This window comes from Syngnathus typhle, linkage group LG11 (genome assembly GCF_033458585.1).
Source record: "Syngnathus typhle isolate RoL2023-S1 ecotype Sweden linkage group LG11, RoL_Styp_1.0, whole genome shotgun sequence".
NCBI classification, from domain to species: domain Eukaryota; kingdom Metazoa; phylum Chordata; class Actinopteri; order Syngnathiformes; family Syngnathidae; genus Syngnathus; species Syngnathus typhle.
This window is the reverse complement of record NC_083748.1, coordinates 2,061,525-2,076,773: the sequence shown is the minus strand read 5'-3', so window position 1 is coordinate 2,076,773 and position 15,249 is coordinate 2,061,525. Positions and strand designations below refer to the sequence as shown.

The following is a 15,249-nucleotide window of genomic DNA, read 5'->3' as shown; positions in this document are numbered from 1 at the left end:
AGCACTTTGAGATTCCCCCGAATGTAAAGTGCGTTATAAATATAATTTATTATTATTATTATTATTATTATTATTATTCTGCCGGTCAGTATCACTGCGCATGCGCTAGCAAACTCGATAGCGAAGAAATGTTTCGGATTTGTGTAGGGTACATTGTGACAGCAAACGAGCAGGTGATCGAGCAAGCGTCTGATACGAGAGCATTGTGTTTGTATGGAGCGTGTTTGAAGTGAACAGCAGAGAAGAAAGCGCATCTGTAATGGCGGCCTCCGTATCATATCCGGATAAAAAAAAAATTTAAAGGGTTTTTTTGAAGAAAGAATTTTTTTTTTTTTTTTTGTACCCATGTATAATGCGCACCCCAGATTTTAGGACAATAAATTAGTTAAATTTTGCGCATTATACATGGAAAAAAACGGTAGTTCATCCTCACGTTCTGCAGGAGCCTGATAATCGAATCAGGTGTGTTTAACGAGGGAAACTTGGAAAACATGTAGGAATGCGGCCCCCGAGGACTGGAGTTTGAGACCCTTGTTGTGATGTATTCAATTGAATATGGGTTGAGAAGGATTTTCAAATCCTTGTATTTTGTTTTTATTTACATTTTACACAATTTCCCAACTTCAACCGAATGTGGTTTGTACAAGGATGCGCTTATTTTAGCAAAAACAAATTATTTCTCGCAAATTATTAATCTCAATAAAACCAATCCTAAATACTTATTCGGTACGGTGGCAAAGCTAACACTACACCAGCCGACCTCTGATATAATCTTCCACTCAACGGACGAGTTCATGAAATTTTTCGCTCAAAAGATTCAATCCATTAGGGATGAGATCAAGATCAATCACTCAGTCAAGACTGCAATTACGCTGACGATCATGCAATACCCCTCTCAAATTTTAAAAGCGTGTCCCTTGAAAGATTTACACAATTGGTTAGTGCGGCTAAACAAACAACCTGTTTACTCTTCCCGCTTCCAGCCAAACTCGTTAAAGAAGTATTGAAGATTTTTAGGACCGACCGTTTTAAACATAATTAATCTGTCTGTCTCTTCTGGTATAGTGCCAACAGCCTTTAAAACAGCTATCATTAAACCGCCACTTGAGCGACCAAACCTGGACCCGGACTGTCTCAGTAATTATAGGCCGGTTTCAAATCTCCCATTCATAGCAAGAATTCTTGAAAAAGTAGTAGCGCAGCAGCTTATTGATTACATGGTCGCCAATAATCGATTTGAATCGTTTCAATCTGGTTTTAGAGCGAACCACCCCACTGAGACACCACTAATGATCTCTTCATAGCTATGGATTCAAACACCTCATCGATACTATTATTACTCGATCTTAGTGCTGCCTTCGACACTGTAGATTTCAATATTTTATTAAAGCGCCTTAAAACCTGCGTTGGTATTTCAGGGTCAGCACTTCGCTGGTTTAATTCCTATCTATCTGACAGGAACCACCGATTGGTCCATGGCAACACGACCTCTGAGCTCACTAACGTTAGGTATGGTGGGACCAATACTGTTTAGTAGGGGTGTAAATCGCGGGTTTTGTCACGATACGATATAATATCGATACAAAGAACTACGATACGATATTTGCCGATATCTTAAAGCCTGCTGCGATTCATTCACGATATATCGCGATATAGTGCCCTACGATCGATTTTTTTTTTTTTAATAAAAAATATGGAACAATAACCTGATTTATAACAATTCATACGCAAAATCAACAAGGTACTGCAAACTCTTTATTTAGGAAATTACAAGAGTATTGTAGTATAAAAAGTGCTTATTTTAACACTGAACTTTGATGTCGTGTTTTTTCTTTAAATGTGCGGCGAGATTTGTGCTCCCTGAATATTTGATCACCGCATGGCAGGATTTACAAACTGCACGTGTCTTGTCCGTTGAGCCATCTTTTCTTTGGAATCCAAAGTGCTTCCAAACGAATGACTTGAAGCCTAAAGGGGAGCAAATTTCCTCGTCTTTTTGGACACTAGCCATAGCACCAGCCCAGGAGCCACGTACTAGTTGTCGACTCCCCTTTCACGTGCGTGCTCTGCTCACAACACAACACGCGCAGTGCGCTCCCTGAAAGAGGAAGCAAGCAACAATGAACTGGATTTCAAAATAAAGTCGCGTCTAATGTCCGAGGTCAAACACGGCGATATAAATCGATGTTTACGTTTAGCATCGATGCCAATAAATCGTAGAGCATTATATCGATTAATCGATGTGTATCGATGTATCGTTACACCCCTACTGTTTAGTATTTATTTGATTCCGCTTGGGGGCATAATACGTAAAATACATTAGTTTTCAATGTTACGCAGATGACACCCAATTATATTGTCTCAGAAAATTTGAATATTGTGATGAAGTTCTTTATTTTCTGTAATGCAATTAAAAAAACTAAAATGTCATACATTCTGGATTAATTACAAATCAATTGAAATATTTTGAGCCTTTTATTATTTTAATATTGCTGATTATGGCTTGCAGCTTAAGAAAACTCAAAAATCCTGTCTCAAAAAATTTGAATATTTCCTCAGACCAAGTAAAAAAAAAAAGATTTGTAACAGCAAAATAAAATCAAACATTTGAAAATGTCCATTAATCCACTCAGTACTTGGTTGGGAATCCTTTTGCACGAATTACTGCATCAATGCGGCGTGGCATGGAGGCAATCAGCCTGTGGCATTGCTGAGGTGTTATGGATGCCCAGGATGGTTCAATAGCGGCCTTTAGCTCATTTGCATTGTTGGTCTGGTGTCTTTCAGCTTCTTCTTCACAATACCTTACAAATTCTCTATGGGGTTCAGGTCAGGGGAATTGGCAGGCCAATCGAGGACAGTCATGCCATGCTCAGTACACCATTTACTGGTGGTTTTGGCACTGTGGGCAGGTGCCAGATCATGCTGGAAAATGAAATCATCATCTCCATAGAGCTTTTCAGCAGACGGAAGCATGTGGTGCTCTAAAATCTGCATTTACTCTGGACTTGATGAAACACAATGGACCAACACCAGAAGCTGACATGGCTCCCCAAACCATCGCTGACTGTGGGAATTTCACACTGGATTTCAAGCAACTTGGATTTTGCTCCTCTCCAGCCTTTCTCCAGACTCTGGCGCCTTGACTTCCAAATGAAATACAAAACTTGCTTTTGTCTGAAAAGAAGACTTTGGACCACTCTGCAACTGTCCAGTGTTTCTTTTCCATAGCCCAAGTCAGACGCTTCAGAAGTGGCTGCACCATGGGAATGCGGCTATCGTAGCTCATTTCCCGGACACGTCTGTGAACAATGGCTTTTGATACCTGGACTCCAGCTTCAGTCCACTGTCTTTGAAGCTCCCCCAAATTCTGGAAGCAACTCTTCTTCACAATGCTGTTAAGGCTGTGGTCATCTCTCTTGGTTGTGCAGCGTTTCCTGCCACATTTCCCCCTTCCAACAGACTTTTTGTGGATGTGCTTTGAAACTGCACTCTGTGAACAGCTTGCTCTTTGAGAAATTTCTTTTTGAGTCTTACCCTCCTGATGGTCCTCTGGACAGCAGTGAGATCATCAGTCTTCCCCATACTTGTCATTTAGTTTACTGAACCAAGCTGAGTGTTTTTCAAGGCTCAGGAAACCCTTGCAGGTGTTTCGAGTTAATTAGACGATTCAAGTGATTAGTTGAATACCCTACTCGTATACTTTTTCATGATATTTTAATATTTTGAGATAGGATATTTGAGTTTTCTTAAACCGTATGCCATAATCAGCAATATTAAAATAATAAAAGGCTTGCAATATTTCAGTTGATTTGAAATGAATCCAGAATGTATGACATTTTAGTTTTTTAATTGCATTACAGAATATAAAGAACTTTATCACGATATTCAAATTTTCTGAGACAGTCCTGTCCTGTATATACCGTTTTTTTTTTTTTTTTTTTTCTCTTGGTATGGCGCCGTGAGTGGCTGCCTCCCAGCAGTGTTCTCTCTTTTCCTCTTTATTTCCTTCTTTTCTCCTTTTTCTTTGTCTTTTTGTCCATTCGGCGATGCTGGTGCCTTCTACCGCACCTCGGTACCTCTTCGGATCGGATATTTTATTTTTTTATTTTTTCTTCCTGGGACCGGACCGGGATCATCGGTCGAGGCCGGCGTAACTCTACGACGGCTTCCTGCTTATCCGACCAGTGATGACCGGGTCCCTCGCATTGGCCTTGCAGCCGCAACACCTGTGGGGAGTCCGCTCCCTCGTGCTCGTCGGAACCGACGACTTTCGCCATGCTAGCCCCGTGGTGGCCATCTGCACGTCCCCCGACAGGGTGCCCGGGACGCTGCTCACACGTTTGCCTGCTTTGTGATGTTTTCACCGATTCACCACCACGGTCCATTGGGCGCCGTTGAACTGGACTGCCCTTACACCTGTCGATGGACCCCGTGGAGGCTATTTTGTGTGTTTTGGGGTGCTCTCTTGTATTGAGGGGTGCTAGGTGGCCGCTGTTGCTTTTTTTTCCTTTGTCTTTTAGCTTTGATTTGCTTTGATGGCTTTTATCTTGTGCACTTTCTGACTTTCTTTGTGGCGCCGTTGTGTGGCAGCCTTGTGAGAGCCTATTGAGTTGCGCTCATGCCATCTGTGTGTCTTTTGTATACCCACTCTGTGGTATGGATACTGCTGGGGCCTGAATTTCCCCACCCCTGGGGATCAATAAATATTCAATCAATCAATCAATCAATCAATCTTGAGGCGTGCTTTGCAGAGATTAAACGATGGATGTCTCTTAATTTCCTACCTCTTAACCCAGATAAAATTGAGATGTTGATCATTTGTTCTGCTCGTTATCATCGCTTATTTAAGGAAACCACCACTATATATATGGATAAATTTACTATCACTCATAATGATACTGTAACTAATCTCAGAGTTATATTTGACCAAACGCTCTCCTTTCAAAAACATATTAAGAACATAACTAGAATTGCATTTTTTCACCTCTGTAATATTCTGTATATATTAAGATTCGTCCGATTATTTTGACTCGTGATGCGGAAACTATTATACATGCGTTTATTATGTCGCGCCTTGACTACTGTAACGCATTATTCTCTGGTCTTCCTAAATTCAGTATTAAAAGTTTACAGTTAGTACAAAATGTTGCGGCGAGACTGCTCATGCAGACAAGAAAATTTGATCACATCACCCCAATATTAGCCAACTTACATTGGCTCCCGGTCTATTTAAGATGTGACTTCAAGGTTCTTCTATTAACCTATAAATCACTGCATGGCTTAGCGCCTTCGTATCTCGTTGACCTAGTAGTTGTTCCTATGTTCCGTCCCGTAACCTCCGCTCGCAAAACGCTAGCCTTTTAGTGACCCCGAGGGCCAAAAAGAAGTCTGCAGGGTCTCGAGCTTTGGTATGCCCTACCGATACATATTAGAACTACTACCTCAGTAGAAACATTTAAGACACGATTAAAGACACATTTTTATGACATGGCCTTGAATTATTAACCCAGTCCTTCTCAAATAGTGGGGCGCGCCCCCCTGGGGGATACAGTGCATTACCAATGGGGGGGGGGGGGGGGGGCGCGTGTGACAACAGGGAACATGCTTTTTTTTTGGCTGTACTAGATTAAAGGGTAATTAGACATTCACTGCAGTAGCTGGGAGTGGCAGTATCACTGTAAGAGTGTGCGCAAGGAGTATTCACTCTACAGTGTAGAGCGCACGGAACATACGCACACACAGCACAGAGCAGGCGATAAAAACTGCTGTGGGACACCATGGAAAAATATTTAACAGGGTTGAGAAGAACGGCGAAGAGAGACGGAGATAAGAGAATTGAGAGTCACACGAAAGCTAAGACAAGGAAATATAATGAAGCGTACATAGCGCTTGGCTTCAGTGTGACTACGATGGGAGACGAGGAAAGACCGGTGTGTTTACTGTGCCTTACAATGTTGGCAGCGGACAGTATGAAGCCAAATAAATTAAGGCGGCACTTAAAGTCATTGCACCCCAATGACGCTGATAAGATGTTTGACGTTTTTCAGTGAAAACGGGCTGAATATTGCCAACAATCATCCCACTTTGTGAATGCTACTTCTGTCAATCAGCAAGCACTGTAAGCATCATATAAAGCAGCGTACCAAATTGCTCAGTGCAAAAAAAAAATCACCATTGCAGAAGAGCTGATACTACCTGCAGCCGTGGATATGGTCTCCGTCATGCTGCCTCATTTTGATTGAAAAAAAACCCCAGCACAAATTGTTTTATTCATTTTTGTTTTGTAGGTTAAAATGTTTTGTATATTGTGCTCCTGAGTTAATGTTGCTGATTACTTTGAATTTAATGTTATTTATTGGTGTTATTTAATTTAATATTATATAAGTTTATTATTTTATTGTATTTTTTTCAGCATAAAATGGCAGTTAGTGAAGAATGTTTATAAGTTAAATAATTCTAATTTATTTTTTAATTACAGGCAAAGTAATGCACATTGAATATGTTCTGTTAAAAAACAATGTTATTAATAAAGTTATTTATTGTAAGTTGATCATTCTTTTTTATTTATTTTTGGTTTTCTTTCATGTTAATAACATGGGGGGGCACTAAATGTTTTCTTCTCCCCTGGCATCACAGAAAGTGATTGAAAATTCAGCTGGGGCGGTTAGGTGACACCCAAAAGGATAAGGGCTGTCTGGATTTCTCGTGGACCAATCGGGATGAGGGAACTGTGGTTGATTACCACCCTCAAAGACACTGCCAGACAATTGAAGGCACCTCCTGCAGCTCTTCACTTTGAATTGGACATCAACTTTTTCTTTGGATTGTTTTATATTATGTGTTCTATGTAACCTCTCTGAATTCATTGCAGCCTGGTCATCCTGGAAGGGGGATCCTCCCATCTGTGGTCTCTTCTCAAGGTTTCTAGTTTTCCCCCCAGTAGGGGTTTTCTGAGTTTTCTTTGCCCTCCTGGGAGTTTAAGATCAGGGGATGTTTGCAGTGGCGTAGCCAGGAATTTTTCCAGTAGGGGCGCGCGCCCACAGGAAAAAAAATCGAACATCACCCACGCCGTTCGCTGATCGCTAAAACAACATCCGGGTCTGGGAGGCAAACGGTGAATGGATAACATTGCGCACATAGAATAGCGCAAGCACATTCGCGCAAGACCGAAAGAAAAAAACGGCATGAAAATGAAGAATCGAAAAAGCTCAATTTTTTTTCAACCGGGGCGCAGGGAGTCCTAACCGGGGCGCCGCCCCGGCTCGGCTACGCCACTGGATGTTTGGGAATAATTGTCAATTTTTGTACATGTGAAGCTCTTTGAGACTTGCTTGTGATTCAGGGCTATATAATTTTTTATTTTTTTTTAACCTTTATTTACAACTGCGGCCTGACCCAAAGAACAGTGGCATTTTTACTAGTATTATTTAACTATTATTCATGCGTTCGTCACGTCGCGCCTGGACTACTGTAATGTACTATTATCGGGTCTTCCTAAGTCCCGCATCAAAAGTCTACAGTTAGTACAAAATGCTGCTGCAAGGCTGCTCTCTCGGCAAAGAAAATTTGATCACATTACCCCAATACTAGCCAACTTACATTGGCTCCCGGTCCATTTAAGATGTGATTTCAAGGTTCTTCTATTAACCTATAAATCACTGCATGGCTTAGCGCCTTCATATCTCGTCGACCTAGTTGTTCCTTATGTTCCGTCTCGTAACCTTCGTTCGCAAAACGCTACCCTTTTAGTGGCACCGAGGGCCAAGAAAATGTCTGCAGGCTCTAGAGCATTTTCTATTCGGGCTCCAGAGCTTTGGAATGCCCTACCAATGGATATTAGAACTGTTACCTCAGTAGCAACATTTAAGACACGTCTAAAGACATTTCTATGACATGGCCTTTAACTAACCTGTAGTGGCCGATTCGGCTGGAGTTTGTTTTCTCTCCCTCTCCACTCCCTCCCTCCCCGGCCGGGGAGGTGGTTAGGTGGCACCCATGCTGACAGCGGCTATCTGGATTCTCGTGGGTTAATTCAGGATGGGGGAACTGCAGCTCAACCTCCTCGTAGACACTGCCAGGACAATTGAGGGCTCCTTCGGCAGCCCTCTGCTCTGACATGGACATCCACTTTCTATTTCATTGATGTTCATGTTGTATCATTTGTGCCCTCTCTGCATCCATTCCAACCTGGTGATCCTGAAAGGGGGGTCCTTCCATCTGTGGTCCCTTCTCAAGGTTTCTTATTTTCCCCCCAGTAGGGGTTTTTAAGTTTTTCCTTGCCCTTTTGGGAGCTTAAGATCAGGGGATGCTTTGAGAATAATTGTCAATTTCTGTCTATGTGAAGCCCTTTGAGACTGCTTGTGATTTAGGGCTATACAAATAAACATGACTTGACTTGACTTTGAGGGGAGTGGGGGATGGATTGCTAAAAAATAAACAAGGTTATATAAATACACAATCAAAAATAAAGAACAACAACCAATAACAATAAAACTATATAAAAACATATTTAAACTAACAACTGCAAGAGTCGGTTAAAACTTGTTGCTATTTTTGTTTGAAAACTGTAAATGATGTGATGACAGTGAATTTAAGGGTATTTTGCATAGTATTCCAATCATAAGCTGCAGAGAAATGGAAGGACTTTCGACCAAAAACTACGTACTTTGGGTATGGTGAATTTAATAAGATTACTGGACCTTAGATTGAGGGAACAATGATGACGGTGCAAGAGGGAGGAGAGATAGGGAGGTGACATCCCAAGTATGGATTTGTAAATGAGGTGCAACCAATGGTGAAGTCGTCGGATGTGGAGCGATGTCCAATTAATTAATTTATACAAATCACAGTGGTGAGTGGAGAAGTGCGCACCTGTGGCGAAACGGATAGCGGAGTGGTGAAGAGGGTCCAGCTTATTGAGAGTGGAGTGGGATGCCATCCTATAGATGGTGTCGCCATAATCAAAAATGGGCAGGATGGTCATTTTGACAAGAGAGTGTCTAGCTGCACGGGTGAAGGAGGCCTTATTGCGATAGAGCAGGGGTGTCAAACTCAAATTCACAGTGGGCCAAAATTTTAAATTGAACAAAGCTGCAGGCCAAGGTTGAACAAATGAACCTTTTAAAAAGTTGAAAAGTCAAGTACCAATTATCGTCACACACACATCTGGGTGTGGTGAAATTTGTCCTCTGCATTTAACCCATCCCCATGTGATTTTAATCCATCCCCTGGGGGAGAGGGGAGCAGTGAGCAGCGGCAGTGCCGCGCTCGGGAATCAGTTGGTGATCTAACCCCCCAATTCCAACCCTTAATGCTGAGTGCCAAGCAGGGAGGCAATGGGTCCCATTTTTATATCGTCTTTGATATGACCCGGCCGGGGTTTGAACCCACAACCTTCCAGTCTCAGGGCGGACACTCTACCACTAGGCCACTGAGCTTTTAATATGGAATCAAACAAGTTTTGATTTTACAATGAATATTGAACAAGCAAGGCTTATATAACTTAAGAGTGCAGGCGTCCAAAATCAAGTTGATAATAACACTAATAATACTAATAATAACAATAATAGTAATAATAGTAATAATAATAATAATGATAATAAAACATATCAATGGCATATTAAATAAAATTTAAATAAAAATTGAATGCCTCCTTTCTGTTTGCAGCCTTCTGAGGTAAATGTCAAAATTAGCTTCTTACACAGGCTAATAAATCTGAAAATAAAATAACATAACAACTATGAATAAATCAACCATTCAGGCCTTGGAGTAGCAAGAAAAAGTGCATAGAAAATATATTTACTGCTCATTTTGCGCCACACTGATCTACTCTGATGCGGCCAAGCCAGATACCTGGCATTTTTTCTTGGATGCCAGTTCATCAATGTCGGGGCTTAGTGTTTGAGCTGAGGAAACCGTCATTATCGAACAAAGGTGTTCGTCAGTCAGACGTCTCCTGTGAGAAGTCATCTTCATTGAGGAAAAAAGGTGCTCACATAGGTAAGTGCTACCAAACATGGAGAGCAATTTAGCAACTTCAGTGCGAAGCTGAGGAATCGTGTCAGGGATGAAGTGTGGAAACTGTGCGGCTCCAACAGCATCAAACTTTGACTTCAGCGTTTCATCACACGAGTTCAATCAGCTCCATTTGGAGGTTGGTTGGTGCTTTTTCCACATCAACTGCGAAGGGATTACTAAGCAGTTCAAATCTAATTTTCTGGACATCAAAGCCGCCAAACCGCCGGCTAAAGTCAGCGCAGAGCTCACTGAGTTTTTCAGCAAACTGTGCGCACACGGTGATAGAGATCTGCTCAGAAGCCAATAGTATTGAATCTAGGCAGCGCCATCTTGAAAATGTCAGGTGTGTGGTGAATTTTTATTCTGGTATCATGCAATGTTTATCTCACTAGTAAGCCTAAGTGTGACCGGGGCATGTTCGGGTCAGGTTCGTGTGGGATTGTTTGGGGCTTGGTCCAGGAAGGTAGACTCATTGGCACCAGACACATCTGGCTTCCATTAACAACTGCTAAGATACCACCATGCAGAGGTAGGGAGGCAGGCAGCGGGGTCATAGGTCAGCCAACAGCCCCATGTGCGCGCTCCCGCGTGGAGGGAAGCGCAAGAGTATAAGGTTTAGGGCAGGAGTAGACAAAGGGACTCGACATCTTGGCTAGGGCGCGAGACACTTCTCTCTGACATCGGTTGAATATAATCTTTCCCCAATCAGCCATGTGTGACTGAAGTTTTCCTTCCCCAAGCCAGCCACTTTTTCACCATCTTGTTTGGAAGACCAGCTGACCATCGAAGAGAATTCACCACAGGTGCATTCTGGGGAAAAAATGAACACGGATTCTACTTATATGGGCATGAGGCGGAGTCATGAACGGACGTATGGGCGCCAAAGCAACAGCAGAGCATTATGGGATTTGTAGTACAAGCGATGAATGCTGTGTTACAGGGCTGCTGCCGTATAATACCGAACTTCTAATATTAATTTGAAATTGCCTCGTGGGCCAAATATAATTACCGTTTTTTTCCGTGTATAGTGCGCCCCCATGTATAATACGCACCCTAAAAATGGCATGCTGATGCTGGAAAAAAGCCTGTACCCAATTTTTTTTAAATTTTTATTTTTTTAAAGTCCCAATGATCGTCACACACGCAGGGAGGCAATGGGTCCGATTTTTATAGTCTTTGGTATGGGCTTAACTAGGCTGGATGTATTTTTTTTTGTTGCCGTTGATTTCTCCGACTGCCCGTAAACGCACCACCGCGCTCCGTGCGCGCATGTGAAAAAGGCGTGCGGACGTGAAAAAGGCGGCTCTGTATGGGAGAGACGTTGAAGAGGAATAAAAACACCCCTGGAAACCAAAACTTGCCCCTCGTCGTGACTCGGAGCCGCAACAAATGTTTCGGATTTGTGTAGGGTACATTGTGACAGACAGCAAACGAGCAGGTGATCGAGCAAGCGTCTGATACGAGAGCATTGCGGTCGTATGGAGCGTGTTTGAAGTGAACAGCAGAGACGAAAGGAACAAGGCAAAGTGTTGTGAAATAAAATATTACCTGTAATACGCATTTTGTTATTTGCTGATTGAAACTGCAAATTAAACTGTGAATTGAAACTAATAGGTGGAGAACTGAACTCTCGCTCTTTATATAGCTGACGTGTCTTGCGCATCCGTTCTGCGCATCTGTAATGGCGGCCTCCGTATTACGTCCGGTCCGCGATGGAGATTAAAAAAACAAACAATATTTGACAATAACACACCATCAAGGATTGCACCATCGCATCAAACGATGTGTCGTCAATTATAAATTTTACTAAGTGTGTTGGGCAGGATGGCTGAATGCGATGCGCGATTGACAACAAACAAGAAGAAAGGTGCTTTCAAGTTTTCTTTCGAGGGAGATTTGTCATGTCTCGTCCCCAGTTTTGCTATGTGTCTAGGTTGCCATAGTTTCTGTTCGCGTCGCTTCTCTCTTCCTGTGTCACCTCAATCGATGTAACGTGTTTTGTATTTAAGTCCTGTCTGCCCCTCGCTCACCGTCGGATCATTGTGTGAAGGCGAAGGCCTTCACACTTATGTTATTCTACTCCATTCACTTTATTGTGTGAAGGCGAAGGCCTTCACACTTATGTTATTCTACTCCATTCACTTTATTGTGTGAAGGCGAAGGCCTTCACACTTATGTTATTCTACTCCATTCACTTTATTGTGTGAAGGCGAAGGCCTTCACACATATGTTATTCTACACCATTCTCTATTATTATTATTATTATTCTCTTTTATTCTCCACACTTTTTTGTCCAGTTTCATCTTCCGCATAATTCATCCGATTCACTCCATTCCACTTTTCACGTATTCCAAATATTCACGACATGAGCGCTTGTATTTTTCTCATTCTGAAAATTTTCCGATTCCGCAAAATTCCCAAAATTCCGACAAATTTTTCCCCATCCATTCTTAATGGCACATTCGACATTTCACAAAATTTCGTGTTTCACCTCTAACTTCTACATTTTTCAACCGATTCAACCCATTCCAACTTTCAACTGTTCATCTTTTGCCTACCTATTCCACAACTTCCCACTTACCAAAAATTCCAAATTTTCAAATTTGAAATTCAACCAAAATTCTCTCAAATTCTGTTTTTCTACTCTAATTTCTACATTTTTCAACCGATTCAACCCATTCCAACTTTCAACTGTTCATCTTTTGCCTACCTATTCCACAACTTCCCACTTACAAAAAATTCCAAATTTTCAAATTTGAAATTCAACCAAAATTCTCCAAAATTCAGTTTTTCCACTCTAATTTCTACATTTTTCAACCGATTCAACCCATTCCAACTTTCAACTGTTCATCTTTTGCCTACCTATTCCACAACTTCCCACTTACCAAAAATTCCGAACTTTCACATTTGAAATTCAACCAAATTCTCCAAAATTTCGTTTTTCCACTCTAATTTCTACATTTTTCGACCGATTCAACCCATTCCACATTTATTCCCTTTACTCATCTTATGCTTACCACATTCACTCCCATTCACCCCCACTTCCACTATGCTCACACAATTCAACCCTTGACCCCCAATTCCAGTGTGGCGGCCATCTTGGATGACCCTGAAGTGCCACCAATGAACCCAGAATGAACCGGAAGTGCCCCAAATCAAACCGAAAGTGACCCCAAATAGACCGGAAGTGACCTCAGGTAAACCGGAAGTGACCCCAAATCAAACCGGAAGTGACCCCAAATGTACCGGAAGTGACCTTTTTAGACCGGAAATGACCCCTAATAAACCGGAAGTGACCTCAGACGAACCGGAAGTGACCCAAATTAAACCGGAAGTGACCCAAATAGACCGGAAATGACCCCAAATAGACCGGAAGTGACCCCAAATAGACCGGAAGTGACCTCTGGTAAACCGGAAGTGACCCCAAATCAAACCGGAAGTGACCCCAAATGAACCGGAAGTGACCTTTTTAGACCAGAAATGACCCCAAATAAACCGGAAGTGACCTCAGCTAAACCGGAAGTGACCTGTTTTAAACCGGAAGTGACCCAAATAAACCGGAAGTGACCCAAACTAGACCGGAAGTGATCCGAATCAAACCGGAAGTGACCTTATTTCAACACTGAGTGGCCCAAATAGCTACATTTGCGCTAACCTTTTCGTTTTTTGTCTGATTTAACCCGTTTCAACATTTTTACCCCAAAAGTGAATCTCCTGAGGCCGTTTTTTTTGTTTTGTTCCAAATTTAGAAAGATTTTGGCGCAATTGCTTTTTTTTATTTTCCCATTCATTCTCTATGGGGATTCAACATTTGCTCTAACTTCTACATTTTTTAACTGATTCAACCCGTTCCAACTTTCAACTGTACATCTTTTGCCTACCTATTCCACAACTTCCCACTTACCAAAAATTCCAAATTCGAAATTCAACCAAATTCTCCAAAATTTCGTTTTTCTACTCTAATTTCTACATTTTTCAACCGATTCAACCCATTCCAACTTTCAACTGTTCATCTTTTGCCTACCTATTCCACAACTTTCCACTTACCAAATATTCCAAACTTTCAATTTTGAAATTCACCACAAATTCTCCAAATATTCTACATTTCTCAAGTAATTCAACACGTTTCAACATCGTTCGGCAGCATTCCCCGAAAAAGTTATTCATACATTTCGCCTTCACACGCAATTTCTCCAGAAATTGCAAAATTCTAGTTATTATTATTATTATATTTTATTCTCCTCACTTTTTTGTCCCGCTTCTTCTTTCACAAAATTCACCCGATTCACTCCATTCCACTTTTCACGTATTCCAAATATTCAGGAAAGGGTGGCTTGTATTTTTCTCATTCCGAACATTTTCCGATTCCGCAAAATTCCCCAAATTCCGACAAATTTTTCCCCATTCATTCTTAATGGCACATTCGACATTTCACGTTTACGTCGTTCCAATTTGAAATTCACATCATTCAGCACATTCTAATCACATTCGGAAGGATTCTCGACATTCCCAAAATTCCCAAATTCAAAAATTTCACGTTTTCACGTTAAAAATTCCGACAAATTTTCACAAAATTTCGTTTTTCAGCTCTAACTTCTACATTTTTCAACCGATTCAACTCGTTCCAACTTTCAACTGTTCATCTTTTGCCTACCTATTCCACAACGTCCCACTTCCCAAAAACTTCACATCTTTTATTTTGAAATTCAACCAAAATTCTCTAAAATTTCGTTTTTCCACTCTAATTTCTACATTTTTCAACCGATTCAACCCATTCCAACTTTCAACTGTTCATTACTTTTCTACCGATTCCACAACTTCCCACTTACCAAAAGCTTCACATCTTTTATTTTGAAATTCACACCCAATTCCTTTTCCCTTCTCATTTCTACATTTTTCAACCGATTCAACCCATTCTAACTTTCAACTGTTCATCATTTTTCTACCTATTCCACAACTTCCCACTAACCAAAAACTTCACATCTTTTATTTTGAAATTCACACCCAATTTCCTTTTCCCTTCTCATTTCTACATTTTTCAACCGATTCAACCCATTCCAACTTTCAACTGTTCATCATTTTTCTACCTATTCCACAACTTCCCACTTACCAAAAACTTCACATCTTTTATTTTGAAATTCAACCAAAATTCTCTCAAATTCCGTTTTTGTACTCTAATTTCTACATTTTTCAACCGATTCAACCCATTCCAACTTTCTACTGTTCATC

The 15,249-nt window shown here is 41.2% G+C and overlaps 1 protein-coding gene across 15 annotated transcripts in view; it reads right to left on the bottom strand.

The window, feature by feature from the left end:
• Positions 1-15,249, bottom strand: part of ripor3 (RIPOR family member 3) — a 120,792-nt gene that overhangs the window by 78,463 nt on the left and 27,080 nt on the right. The gene's annotated exons all lie outside the window — the stretch shown is intronic.